Raw genomic sequence first — 14,903 nt, 5'->3', positions numbered from 1 at the left:
GTTTGGTTCCCTCAGTGTCATTATGTTATTTCACTATGAGTCAAAGTAAGATGCCGCCAGTTGCATGAGGCGGATGCATGCGTGGATGTGACCTCGCCTACGGCTAAATTGGCAGACGCAGCCATCAGGTAGCATTTGAGCGAACATTGTTCCCATGACGGTGAGTCACAATCCCGTCTAGTGAGGCTTCTTGTCAGTGCTTCACCATCATTTGCAGTCCCTCTTCTTGAAACATTCTCATTGATTTATGTTCTCTTTGAAAGATCTTACAATGGCACTAAATGGATAATACACTGGAAAAAAATGGTGTGTTGAAGTTATTCCATTTTATTTGGTCAAGCGGTTGCATAGAATCAAATTAATTTTTAAAGTACTGGAGAGGTGCTTAAAAAATGCATCTGGATCCAGACTTTATTTTGTGCAACCTCTTGATGAAATCAAACTGTAAATTCAACAGATACTTTTTACAGTGTATGCAAAATTAAAAGTGCACGTTAAAATAGACAACGGGCCCCTGGTCAGGTCACTGTTATTCAGATTGCAGTAATTCAGGATATCGCTGAAGCACATTACCTGTGGATCAGGTCGAAAACCGATGGAACTCCCTCAGAGGAAGACACTTCCACCAAAAGCGAGATGTGGCGTGAGGCGCTTGTCTGCCGAAACTTGTTGAGTTGAGATGAACAGACACAGGAGGGATACCGGAAGGCAGAGAAAGAAAGAAACAGGATCGATGGATTGGGGAGGCGGGAGAAAATTATGATGTAGTCATGCAGACAGAAACAAAGAACTGTAGTTTACATCGACTCCTACTACTTCTGTAAGTGACTCAGTACGGTGCTGTAATATTTCTCATTTTTTGGTCGAGAATTAAGTCCACATGCCTGTGAGTCTTGCTTCATGTTTTGCATTTTGTGTTCAAATTGACATTGCTTAATTAGAAGGTGATAACGTTGTGAGGCTAATGCTGCTTATTAGCCCATCTACGGTGTTTTGCATTGCGTTAATATTAAGCTTCATGTACTTTAGGCAAAGCTATGCCGTTCTTCTGAATACACAACATTTCATTCTGTATTTTATGTTGGCTGAACTTCAACCGGGAATGGTGATAAACAGCTTGAAGGCTCTTTCTTGAAGAATTGTTCACTAACTCCTGCCGTTGGCTGGCGACCACTCTCGGGTCTCTCTCGCCTCTTGCCCAAAGTCAACCGTGATCGGCAAAAAACAACTGTCCCAATGACTTCACTCATCTCAAAAAAACGTGGAAGTCATGTGACAGGCATCTAAAGGCACCACTACAACTGTATTAACATAATTTTATGGACATTTTCAGTCATGATTGAGATTCAAGTAAATTCTTTAATAGGATAACTATTATAAAGTAAAACACCCTTTAGAGCAGCGGTGTCAAACTCTTTTTTTGTCGCAGGCCACTTCAGGGTTACGGCTTCCCTCGGAGGACCGCTGCAAAATCTCAACATTATTTATTACCCATGACAATTTGACATTTCGGTACAGACTTCAGTAAAAATCATGAAAGGTGACACACATGATTTGCTCCCGCGGGCCACATAAAATGACATGGGGGGCCAGATCTGGCCCCCGGGCCTCGACTTTGATGCGTGTGGTTTAGAGAGTGAGAGGGTTGAGTGGCTTGATGGAGGGCGAAAAATCATACACCTGACAATGGCCTGATTATGGTGGGCTTTTGGAGAAGTCCAATGGCTCTGAATCAGGTTTTGGTTCCAAGAATGTTGGATTGGGAGTGACTGAATCTGGCATGTGCTGCAGGGATCAAAATCGACCGCTGCCAGTCGGATGGGCCCCGGGGCGAAAGCCGCATGCCATGTTTAGGACTTGGAGAATCGGGGTGGGAGGTTAGGGCTATTTGAGGGGAGGAGGAGGGATGGGTTGGGAAAGACGGGGGCCTGACTGATGAGAGAGGACAACGTCGTCCAGTCTCCTCGATAGGTTTACCAGTTCATATGGGTGACAACAATATAATTGGACCACTGGCTTTTATTTTGAGTCCACCCTGGTATGAGGAAAACAGAATCTCTGGAGTTGCCACGGCAACAGCTTCATGTACTTTCTTAGTGGTCTATGGAACGTACAGTGTCCTTGGGTGGCATGAAAGGTGATTTTAAATAAAATGCATTATTTTTTTTAAATCGGAGATGAAACTTTAAGATTCATTTTCTTGTGCTGACTTTGAATCTGCCCTCATTTTCTTTCACGAGCACATCAGGTTTTTATAATGATAATAGAACAACAATATGTAACATCGTCATATCTTTAGTAATATTTATTAAGGGCTAGTTTAGCAACAGGTGGATTTTTTTTTAAATCTGAAACATCATGGCCGTAAATCACAACACATGGTAAGATCCGTATTGCACAAGCTTTTGTAGGTCAAACCTAAAAAAAACAATCGGGGTGAGGGGAAGGCGGTCTTCAAGTGGCCATTTTACAGGCGTGACCTGTCAGAGCCCTGGCTAACTTTACAGGAGGTCTGATTTACTGATGTGTACATACATTTTTAGTACCTACTCAAAAAAATGCCCCAAAAGATGACAAAACTTTTGCCATTTAGTTTACAGGAATCACTAAACGGCTACTGTATACTCTACAGGGATATCATGTATAAGAATCAGTTTTATTGGATGATCAGGACTCGCAGATGGCTTCTTGTCATAATCGTCAAATCAGAAAGGAAGAACAAAGTTCTCTTGAGAGAGGCGTATTGTGCCCCTGATGAAACAAAGCCGAGGCACTTAGAATGTGTTCTCCTCGTTAAGTTTCCCACTTAGGAGTAAGACAACGTTTGCTGCAAAACAACGGGTAGGTCAAGAGCATCAAGAATAGATGTTGATTCCAATTATGTGGAATGCGTTGGACAAGAGGCACTAATGATGCCATCGTCAGGAGAGTAAAAAAATAAATAAATAGAGTAAAGGTGTTTATGTGCACACTTTAAACGAAGTCAAAAGCAAAAATTTCCATGAAGGCTGATTCGACTTCAAATGACAATGGGGGGGGGGGGGGGGGGAGCAGTTCTTGCTATCGTACAGCAAGTGTTTTTGTGTATTTATATGTGCTACGAGTCCATCAAGGTATAAAGATGAGAGGAAAAGTCATAATGAGACTGCAGCTCTACTACAATGAAGACTCGCATATTTAAGGAAAAAAAAGTGAAAATTTTCAATTAATGATGCCGGTGACCGAGGATTTGGGTACTGTGAGATGTGGATTAACCACACGTGAGAGCTCCAAAGTTCAGTCCCCCACCGCACGTCCCCCAATTCATCTGTAGCCGGTTGCATTGGCGCAAAATGAGCAGACTGGTGGGAAGATGCCGCAGCCAATTAGTGCATCCTCAACCGTTTTGTCACAGTTAACGAAAGGGGATAGAAGAAAACAAGGAAATAAGGAATGAAATAAAAAGGAAGCAGAGGCAGGTGGCAAAGGAGGGATGGCTGGAAAGAAAATAGGAAGGAAACTCTCAGGCTCACAACAGAAGGACTCAAGAACACGACTCAGACGAGATCTACCTTCCAAGACAAATATCTACTTTTCAACCTCCCATGATCGAGTCATTACTGTGTTGAATGATGACGTGCGCGATTATGAGCAACAGCCATAATGGACCCCAACATGAACGAAACCGAAAAATAAACGACTTTGTAGAGATACAAGACAAGTTTGCATTTGTAAGAAAGGAATCGCTGCCTACCTTAGTGGGAGACCTGACACAGAGAGGCAGGGACGCACATTTGAAGTGCGTTCAGTGCAGAAACATCACCATCAAGTAACTAACAAGTACACACACGGTCTTGGTTGGAAGCTCTACATGATTTAATTATTAGTTCCTTTTTTTAGTTACCGGTATAAATGTTTAATATTACTGTGTGCTATTTTTTTATTTTGGGGAAAACAAGTTATCGTGAGCTTTTCTGGACATATGACCAAGATGACAGACAGTCTATCGAGTGTTGGATAATCCAAGTGGATCATTATAAAGTAAAATGATTTCTTGAAATAAAACATCAAATTTTGAACGCTAACTAAAAATAAAAAAATCTGTTAAGTGTACTGTAATATAAGTATCACTTTCAAGTAGCTCAGACAAGCCTGATAAAAAGTCAAAGAAATCGGGTGGGAGAAATACAAATGATTTGGGTTGGTGTGCTTACCAATGTGACGAAGATGAACTGGCACATTCACTTGGGAGCACAGAGACTAAATCCAAAAAGAAAGAATGCAATCAAGCACAGGTGGAACCATGGCTACCAACAAAGCTAGTCATTTCATGACTTTTTTTTTTTTTTTTTGAATTACTGGTCGGAATAGAAAGGAAGACAATTGTAGGGGTCATGTTTTGCAAAATTAACTTTTTAATTCCTTTTATAAAAATAGTTTGGCCTCTGAAGAGCCAGTCTACCAACAAGGGTGAAATTTAAAAAAAACAAGCACCATAAATGGTTTTGTCAGTCTATTTCTGAATACTTTTGGTGTGTCTGGCCACACCAAATTTCTCCACCCATGACATGACCAGCTAGCTAGGCTGGCCAAAGATTCGGAGCCTGGTGACTGGACTACACGACAGCAAAGCGCATCATACAGAAACACCCAAATATGACACAAAAATGAACTCCACGACTCGGCAGGAATTCTATCATCAAGCTAATCCTTGTGATCCTTTATAACTTTTCACATTTTTTCAATGATTCAGCTGTAATGAAGCACGTTACTTAAAGCAATGCAACACAGCAAGTTATTTGACCAAAAAAAAAAAAAGATATCCAAGGTTATCTTTTTAAATGTGTTTAATTTGATGACAATATATTTTCTTTACCAACCAATTAGCATTGCAATTTACGCATGGAGTATGTAGTCTTAGCACTGATTGGCAACCTTGACACGGGCACCCCCATTACTGGTCTTAGGAGTAATCCAAATATTTTAATTAGTAGTAACAAATGATGACATCGCTGTGCAATCAGGAGATGTGTTGCTTTTGACAAATTTGACGATATAAGAGTGAGGACTAAAAAAAAAAAAAAAAAACCTACCAGTAAACATGCCAGGTGGAGTGCGAAGAAGGTCCGCTGGAAAGCTGCTCTTTGATCTCTAACGCTGGCATTTTGGATGACGTCGTCTGACATTTCAAATTCAAAAATCGTGCCCATTACGTACTGCAAAGAATAGAGGCACTTCTCTTTTCCTGGTTTTCTCATCATCTATTTATCAAAGCACCAAAAAGGAATACTGAGCTATCTCAAACATTACACCCCCTGTATCCATTTTGGTATTTGTATATATTTTTTAAATTTATCAATTGTTTTTCTTACCTTCAACAAGAAGCTACCGTCTATGTGGCGAAAGACATTCACATTAGGCACGTAAAATCGAATGACATTCATTGCAAAGTGCAACGCAAATTTGGTATTTACAAGGGACAGGCGTCGTTTTTTGTTTTTTTTTGATTGATAGTGTTCCAAAAATTGTCATTTGTTATTTTAACCTCCTGACTTATATCTACATGGGAGAAATAGTGATGTGCCACGCCCGTCCAAAAGGCATACAGTGTAGGTAATGCTACATCACTCGTAATGTGAAGTTGCATTTCTCGGATGAAAGCATACTGTAAGTACACTGTGCTTGGCAAATGTGTTTATTACAAGTGATTGGGATTACACACATTTCGCATTGTTTACACTTGAAGGCTTTGGTTCGGTAAAACTGCAGTATGCATCTCTGCAAAAAAATTACACCTTTTACAGCTGCCGATCATTTTTGCTAAAAATGACAACCTCCTCAAAACCATAGATACCCACGTTGAGATTTCATGTACGGATACAAACACAGCTCTTCAACTGGATTTTAGTCTAAGATTTTGAATGACGTGGATGACAAGGCAATAAAATACTGTACAACAGCATACAAGGTTAACTCGCAAGATCAGCTGTCTTTTAATGACATTTGCTGCCTTTGATTATATTAAAATACATTGAGTGGCAACAAGAAGGGCAGTATGAGAAAACTCATAAGTGCACATTTGGATTTGCATGTATTTACAGGACAACAAACACGACACACACTGGTTAAAAGTTAAGCTAGTGTGTTGTGAAAATACCAGAAAATTGAACACACTCAAAAAACAAAAAAGTGAACCAAAAAAAAAAAAAGTGCTCAGGTATGTACACATTACGAAGTAGCCCACAAATGATTGTGTTGATTATACATACAACTGTTTGTACCAGTATGTCGCTGTGCAATCATCAGTTCAATGCGAATTGGCTACTCGGATGAGAAGTTAAAAGTACAGTCATCTGAGGAAGACTGTACCAAATGACATGGTGGTACTATTCATACCATTTATCATCACTTTTTTTTTTTTTTACTTCTCAATGCATTTCATCCTAAATCTGCCAGCCCTCACATTTCAAAAGAAACACCGTGTAACGTAAACACCATGAGGGTTTCCATAGCATTGAGGTAGAAAGAAAGTTGGCAGTTTTTGTTTGTTTGTTTGAACCATTCCCCTTGCAGAAGAATTCTGGGATTTTGTTTCTTTATTCCGCTCTTATGGATCACGGCACTGCCCCTTATTGTCTTTCCTGGCCATCAAATCTATCGCATACCGTAATACGATGTGATTTTTTTTAATGTAAATATTTAACAACAGAGGTTGAAATAAAACGCAATAACTGCTGGCAATGAAATGATTGAAGACATCGACAGTGCAGCAAGATGACAATTTCTCCCAAAATATACAACATAATGGACAAAAAAACCAAAAAAGCTCCACTCTTTGCTTTCATGTCATGTAATCTAGATGTCACATATACTTTGATTGAATGTAAACAACACAAATGGGATACACGGTTTAGAATTTTAAGAAATTAAAGACACTGGAATTTGTTTAATACATTATACAATGTATAATCCATTACGCATGTTTGAAGATAATTACTGAAAACATACTGAAAGCTGTTTTTTACTCTTAGTCGCTTGCGGATATCTACAGTAGCCCGAAAATCTTTGAACAGTTTCAGTTTTGCTGATTTTTTGGGGAATGATATCGTGGTTAAAACAGCGCCGTGTGACACACTTCAGGGTCACCCTAGCATCACCCCACTATTAAAAAAAGGGGGCCTTCTTTCACATCAATAGTGCAATTGTGAGTTACTTTTTAAAATACTCCAAGTCCCATTTCTATTGCTACATCGTGTAGTAAGCTATAGCTAACTATGCCTACACCTCAAAAACGCAACTTTTTTAGATGCCCCAATTTTACACAACACCTCAATGTCGTATTTAATTTCCAACAAGAAAGGAGGTGAGGCCACAGACAAGAGTGCTCCCCGTGCACTGTCTGAGAGGAGCACCCGTTAGCTCGCAAGCTAGCTCTCGTCATGGCACAGAAAGCCCCGCGACAACCCCGTGTGACGTATTCCAGCCACTGGAGGCTTTAAGTGGAAATATTTTCACAGCTCAAACACATACGATGTGTAGGTAAGAAAAACACTTTAGCAGTTTTGGGTTGTTGTTTTTTTTGTTTGTTTGTTTTTTTTAGCAGTGGTATCCGATTGAGCAAGTCGGATTCACATTTCGAAAATGGAGGCAACAACTTGAATTTTCACAGTTTTGAAGCTTCATCTAATATATATGGCCATCTTTTTAATTATATAAATTTGGCAAGTTGTTAAAGCTATTCTCTGCGGTGTGTCAAATGTAGGAGATCTCTTTTCACTTTACAGGGACTTTAAAATGTGATATTGACAAAAAAGGGAAAAAAATTCAGTATATTTTATCAATCCACAAAATCTCAAGTGATGTACATTCATTGTCACATTTTGTGTAGCTTGCCAGGCCCCCCCTGCCACTGCTTTGCAACCCACCTTGGACAGGTCTACACAAACACAGATACTATATTTGAGAAAAAAAAAATACATTTTCATATGAGGTCAGTGAGTCGACTATCTTTTTGGAGGTGAAAACTTTCCAAAACCAGTTTTTTTTTTGGAGTATTTACCTTGCAGAAAAAAACTAACAACAACAACAACAGAGCTTTTCCTTGATTGGACATCGTTGTCAGCTTGGCCTTACAAGTTAGGGCACCTTGTGCCACCTGCTGTCTGGGCATGGGGCCGACTACCTACAGATGGATGAACGGCAAGGTGTTTTGGGATTTATTAACCCTGGAGTTGTGAAATTTAATTGTGTAATCTGTTCAGATATACTTTGAGTATATCTTGGTGAGAGAGCTTGAGATGACAGTAGGTTTCCTGAGTTTTGTTGGGTTTGAGGGGTCAAGACCCAGAATATTCTCAGCACACAGACTAAGACGTCAAGACTACTCAAAATCGACTACGAGACACCACATTTGTCTGCGTCACGGCTGTGGACTCAAAATCAGGCTACGTTGTGAAATCTGACATTGGCCTTATTTTATCATTTTCCTCAGTGACTACCGAGAAACCAGGGATGCCGGGTGACTGTTTAGACTTTATTTATGCTTGAAAATCTGCAAAGACATTTATTGCCTTGGCTCAGTGTGAAGTGCCCGGGAGAGGCTGTTTCAATGATGTTTTAGTTTTTTCCCCTCCATACTCCACTGATGTTTATGCATCATGATGTCTGTACCCGTTTTTACCCAATGCTTTGTACTGAAAAATGCACAATCAAATTCATGTAGCCTACCGTTACACCCCTAGTACATATATATACACACATATATAACGTGTGGGCAAATCCTGCAATGCCAGTGTGTATTGTTGGGGGGGGGGGGGGGTTCCCCTCCAGCACAACATGTCTGTGTATAGAAAAGGGGCCTCTTGACACAGCGCACGTCCTTTCATTGTCTGGATCCAAACATTTTGTTCCATTCAGTGTACATATCCATTTCTTTTTGCGATACACTGGTACGAAATTGACAAAAGACCCTCTCAAAGTCCTGGTAGGTTAGGGGCCGAATCATACCGGGCATCTCCACGCCCTGTTGTGTGGATATGTGTAACAGACCCACATGCGTTTCCTGGCAAAGTCTGGACAGGTCAAGTCCCGAGAATCCTTCAGTGCGTTGGACAACCAGTGCCAGCTCCTCCTCACTCATGCAGTATTTGTGCTTGGATTGGGTGAGGAGCTGGCTGACAATCTGGTGCCGGGCGGCACTATCGGGCAGGGATACAAAAAGCCGCCGAGCAAAGTAGCTGTGCAGCCCTTCATCGATGTCTTGGGGTCTGCTTGTGGAGCAAACCACTAACACGTGTTGTCTTCCATCTCCACCCGAGCCCATTAGAAGTAAGTCCAGCTGGGAAAGTAGCTCCCTCTTTAGTCTGTTAATGGGACTTTCTTCAGTGAGTTGCGCCGAAAGCAGCATGTCCACCTCACTAATGAACAGTACGGAGGGTTGACGGCAGCGAGCGACCAGGAAGGACGCTCTGATAATTTCCTTCCCATCTGTCTGCCACTTGGTGACTAAAGTAGACCCACTGAGCCGAAGTAATGATGCCCCAAGCTGGATGGCCAGACAGCGGCCTAGCAACGTCCGGCCACTGCCTCTCGGGCCAAACAGCAGCACACAATGCGGGGTGGCTCCTAAGCTTCTGAACATGTCAGGGCGTAGAATGGGCCAAAGAACCTCCTCTTTCAGGGTCGCTTTGGCCAGTTCTAAACCTGCAATGTCACTCCAGTCCATGGGAGGGGCCAGCTGAACTATTTCAGAGGTTACCATGCCCAAGAGGTGTGGGTCACAGGTTTTTAGTTGCTCTTCAGCAGTGCGTGAGCAGGGAGCACCTGAGCGGGAGTGATGGATACGATGATCTTCAGCATTTTGCTCACTGACGGGTGGGGATATAAAGTCTACCATGCGAGCACCCCCGAGTGAGGAAGAGACGTAGGCTGATGGAGATAGTGGGTTGGGAGTTACCCGGCTGCTATACTTTCTTTGCTGCTGCTGCTGTTGTTCCTCCGAAGGCAGCGTGGACTGCTTTTGTGGATTAAACGATAGAGACGGCTTCTCGGAACCTCTCTTAAAACCATTGTCAATGGGACTATCACAGTTCCTGTTTGTGCTGCTGCTGTCTGCCACTCTGTACATTGGGCTCTCGCTTGAGCTTCGACTTTGGTCATAGCCAAAGCTTGCATAAGAGGAGTCAATACCTCCCTGGCCCGTCACGTAGAAGGCTTTCCTCTTCAGCAAGTTGGAGGAGCAACTGTTTAGAGGGCTTGGGGCGATTGGGGTCAAGTTATGGTTATGGTATGGATAAGGGGGAAGGGGTGTTGGTGCGGCAATGCCTGAAGGGAGGTAAGAGGTTGGTCGGGGCACTCCTCCAGGACTGTATCCAGGTCCGACTGAGCTCTGGGCAGGGTATCCTGCAGGGGTGTAATTATAACCAGACAAGTTTGGCGAGCCTCCGCTGTATGCTGGGACTAATGTAGAGTGAGATGGCGGTGGAGGTGGTTGCAGGAGGCCGGAGCTGTGCAATGGGGAAGTATGTGCGGGCGCAGGGACAGAATGGGAATTGTAACTGCTGTGCAAGTAGGAACCGCTGTAAGTGCCGTCATATTCCTGAGAAGGTAATGAGGATGAGTGGAGTGTGGTGGCAGTGTGACTCTCACAGCTGCTGCTGGAGTAGCTGGGCTCACTCAGAGTGCTGGAGGCAAGACCAGGAGAGCTACACAAACCAGTTACCACCTCAGAAGCTGCTGCAACACCTCCCTTGCGGACAGGAACTCCCTCAGGTATGCAGCTCATGGGATAGACACCATCCTGCCAAGGTTCCGATTCGCCCTTCCGAACGCTCAACCCCGCTGGGACACTGGGGGCTTCGGGATAGGAGACGGGCAACTCCAGGATGCCAGAATATTTCTCGGCATATTTCTTGAGCATGTTGGAGGCGGTGAGGGCCGAGATGTCATCGTTCGCCCAGGCGTACTGGTAGGCGGCCGAGCACTGTAGGTGGCCGGGTACTACACGGAATGGCTCTGCCTTGTGGGCTGGGGAGCATGTGGTCGAGGAGATGTCAAAATGCTGTTCAGCCCACTGGCTTTGCTCGGGATGCCACTGCATCTTCAACCCTGTGTAAAAGATGGGAAAGTACAGTCAACGCAATTAGGATTCCTCCTTCAAACATCTTGCAATTCATAGATGCCACACTTCCTCTCTGCCAAGTGGGCTGTGAAGCTAGCAGTGAACCTGAGTGTTCCTCCAAAAACCGAGCTTGGGATACAACATAGCTGAAAAATGGGTAGTCTGTAGTACGGTCGGCACCTCAGTTTCCGGCAGCTTTATGTCTCCCAAAAAATTGTTTTTTTGATTATTCAGAACACAGTGGCAAGATGCCAGATTTACATGTCCGAAGTCAATGTTCTAGCTTTTGTAGCAATTGACAAGAGTGGGAGATTATATGCATATCTCAAGAGATTCAAATAGCACTTAAAAGAATCAACAGTTTTCCAGGATTGCAAGTACTGCGGTACCTTGCCGTACAAGTTTAATTCATTCCATGACTAAGCTTGTATGGATACAGAAAAAAATGTTTCCCCATTGAAAAGAATTCAAATGTAATTCATCTGTTGTAGCCCCCCCCCCCATAAAAGAACCACAATGTTTTAAATACAGAAAAATAATGACCAAAAGTAATAAAACCAGAAATAAACTGCTTTTACAGTGTGTAACCAACCAGTCAAACACACTGCAGTAGTCTTGTAATGATGTGCTATTTTAAGGGGCGTGCCTTAGTGAGTGACATCAGGAATTCAAGTCAGTCAGGTTGGCCGTTTACCACGTGGTTAGAAGGCGTTCTGTACGCTTCTTGCAAGTGTTTTCATTTTGGATTTCATTGGCCGCATGTCCCGTTCATTGGATGGCTGAAAGTGCATCAGCGATTGTGGCTCTCTCTTTTTTTCCTCCCAATTTATGTGCGTATGTGAAGATTGCTCAGAACTCAAATTATGGCTTGAAGTCCAAAGCAAAATAAATCAAAATAATAGTGATGGCTCGAAACTCGAAAGGTTAGTAAATTGGGGCGCTCGTTAGTCAAGGTACCACTATTTGGGGAAACCGAGCAAGTACATAATCCTATAGCAGAGGCGGGACTACAGGCCCTTTAATGCACCATGGCCAGACCAATCAGACCCTGGCCCTCGGAGGGTCATGCTATAATCGCCTGCTCATCTGAGGTGGCTGGAATTGGGCTTTAAAAAAAATAAAAAAATAAAAAAGCCGGACTGGACGAGCAGCCTCACTCAAACCATCAGATTTCTTAAACACACGTAATCAGACACACGCTGGCTCTCGTTCACTGAACCAGATGAACAAACACGGGCATGCGATGTTGTGGCGACTGCTGCAGGCTATGAATCACAATACATTTTGTGTCTGAAGCTTTGGTTCCTTCCTGCACAGTTCCACCTTGACCTCTCCTCTGTAGTACCTCCCCCAGTCTGTCTTGCTTCCATTGCTGCCTTTCCTCCTCGCTTAAATCCCATCAATTGTGCACTGCAAACCGCAACCACGAGATTTTTCTTTTTTTTTCTTAATGATTTATAATCTCCAGCTTTTGTTTTCACAGTATTTAGAATTCCGATTTGGATTCTTTCTCAGAACTTGTTTCCTAGCCGCCACCTCCGCCTTTAATATTTACTGCGCTCACTCTTGCGTCTTCCCCACCCCCTTTTGCTGTATCTCATCTCCAGCTACTTTCACCTGCCCCCTACCAGCCCTCTTTTATTGCCTCGGGTGGCTAGTGAGGGACTGGTTCCTTTAATCCCAGCCAGGGCCATCTGTAAACATGGACAGACTGCCACCGACTCACTGCACGTAGTCCGACTACCAAAGGCTGCGGGAATCAATCACAGCAGATTGCAATCCTTACTACTACAAAATATAATAAAGGTGTCTTAAAGCAACCTTGCGTCACTTATTGATCGTCAAGGAGAAATCCACAGTTGGGTATGGGCAGAATTGCTTCATTCGTGGTAGAGCAATTCGGAGCTACCACGAATCCACTCAGACGCCATCAAATTAAAAATGCAGTACACTGCTACGTTCTCGGGTTTATTTGGGAATAAAACAGTTCGGGAGAGGGATCACAGGTCCCCAGACTATTTTCTCCTTTGCGAATCTCCTCTCCAAACATCTCTCGGCAGCCGCAAGTGGCTAATTAGTGCATTGGAAATCAGCTAATTGCATTCATTTCTAACATTTTAGCCAAGAAGAGTGTGGCAGGGGCGGCAAGCCTGTCAGACACTCAGTGCAGTGAGAAGCCTTACATGTCTGCTAACTCCCGCAAGACTAACATGCAGCCTGATAGTAAACAACCCCGTTGTGCGGTTGATCTTTTCATGAAGCAACAACAACCGCAATTTGGGCAGTCTTTTCAGCAGTGTTAAAGGAGAGACTCTGTACTGAAACATGTAGCACTTTTTTGACAGTTTTCCTCCATTTTCAGTTTGTTGTTTATGTTGAAGATATCTAAAAAAAAAAAAAAAAAATCGTTTTACCTAATTGTCCTATATCCATTACAAATTGAGCAACCTGTCAGTGCATTGCAATGATGGGCGTCATTAGTAAAAGACCCCAGAACATCTGAAAGGGCAAGCACAGTGGAACACCACATGGGTGAGTCCTCATTCTCCTTCTCATGTGCATCCCGGCAACATTATAAAAATTTGATGATGTCACCAGCACCGTTGGACTGATCAAGGAAGGCGAGGTAACAAGTTGGGACCTCACACTGTACTCCTCCTCACTACAGTGTAGTGCAGTGGTTCTTAACCTTGTTAGAGGTACCGAACCCAACCAATTCATATGCACGTTCACCGAACCCTTCATTATTGCAAATTTCCCCAGTGTGGGACAAATAAAGGATATCTTATCTTATCTTATTACTGAACAATAAAAATCGGATTCAAGAAGTGTTCCTTCAGTTTTGCCGGTGCGAGAATAGAGTTGCTCAACTTGGCATGACAATTCATGCAGATAGGACGCCGAGTGCAATCACGTTCCGTGATGCATGTGAATCCATGCGGTACATACAGTATTCATCCGACCACTTTGGTGTTTTTGCTCGACATCGTTAGAATGTATTAAAACATTCTAAAAAAAAAAAAGCACACAACGTCCTTTCATGACAGTCACACATTGACTACTGAGCGAACTAAATTTCCCACAGCACTGATTGGTCAAGCAATGTAATGTGCTCATCTGCAGCCAGTGATGGCCAAGCGAGCATGCCGTAACTAATTGACATGTTGAGTCGCGTATGTCTTAACTTCCATGGCAGAGGCTCCGTCGAACCCCTGAGACTGATTCACCAAACCTCTGGGGTTCGATCGAACCCAGGTTAAGAGCCACTGGTCTAGTGTAACATCACATGTGATGTTAGCGCAGACTTACTGCTTGCTTCCTGCCATCCGCCTTGTTGTGTGGTCATTTGCTGTTTTGGTTGTTGTACACAGTATATTGCTTTGGGCATCATAAGAAACGGATCAGTGCAAGGACAACATAGCAAGCATACTGACTCTTAAATCTGCATTATAAATGGAAATATAATCACAATTCTAATCTTTTTATACACTTTATATCTTTCAATATTAAATGAATGGTCTTTGAGTGTCAAAAATAAAACAAGTGTGGCATATGCATCACTTAATATAACTATAAAATAATTCAATAAATTTGAAAAATGAGAACTAGAACTGTCTTCGCCTGACAGTATGTCACTAGTAAGAAAAAAAAAAAAAGAGCATTGACTTTCAGAAGTTCTAAAAAGAGACCTAAATGTCTCTCCACGGCTCACTTTTCCCTCCAAAGAAAACCAACGCGGGATCCAAATGCACTTTGAAGTCGAATGTGAGCCCCTCCTCAGCTCACCATGATGACAACTAGTCTG

At 42.8% G+C, this 14,903-nt stretch overlaps 1 pseudogene; it reads right to left on the bottom strand.

The window, feature by feature from the left end:
• Nucleotides 1–8,600: 8,600 nt before the first annotated feature.
• LOC147210803 (fidgetin pseudogene) lies at nt 8,601–11,080 on the bottom strand (annotated as a pseudogene).
• Between the last annotated feature and the right edge of the window lie 3,823 nt (nt 11,081–14,903).

The sequence above is a fragment of the Hippocampus guttulatus genome, chromosome 1 (assembly GCF_054856545.1).
Source record: "Hippocampus guttulatus isolate MCC_2025c chromosome 1, RoL_Hgut_1.0, whole genome shotgun sequence".
NCBI classification, from domain to species: domain Eukaryota; kingdom Metazoa; phylum Chordata; class Actinopteri; order Syngnathiformes; family Syngnathidae; genus Hippocampus; species Hippocampus guttulatus.
The sequence above is the reverse complement of the archived record's forward strand: the minus strand, read 5'-3'. Positions and strand labels throughout refer to the sequence as shown.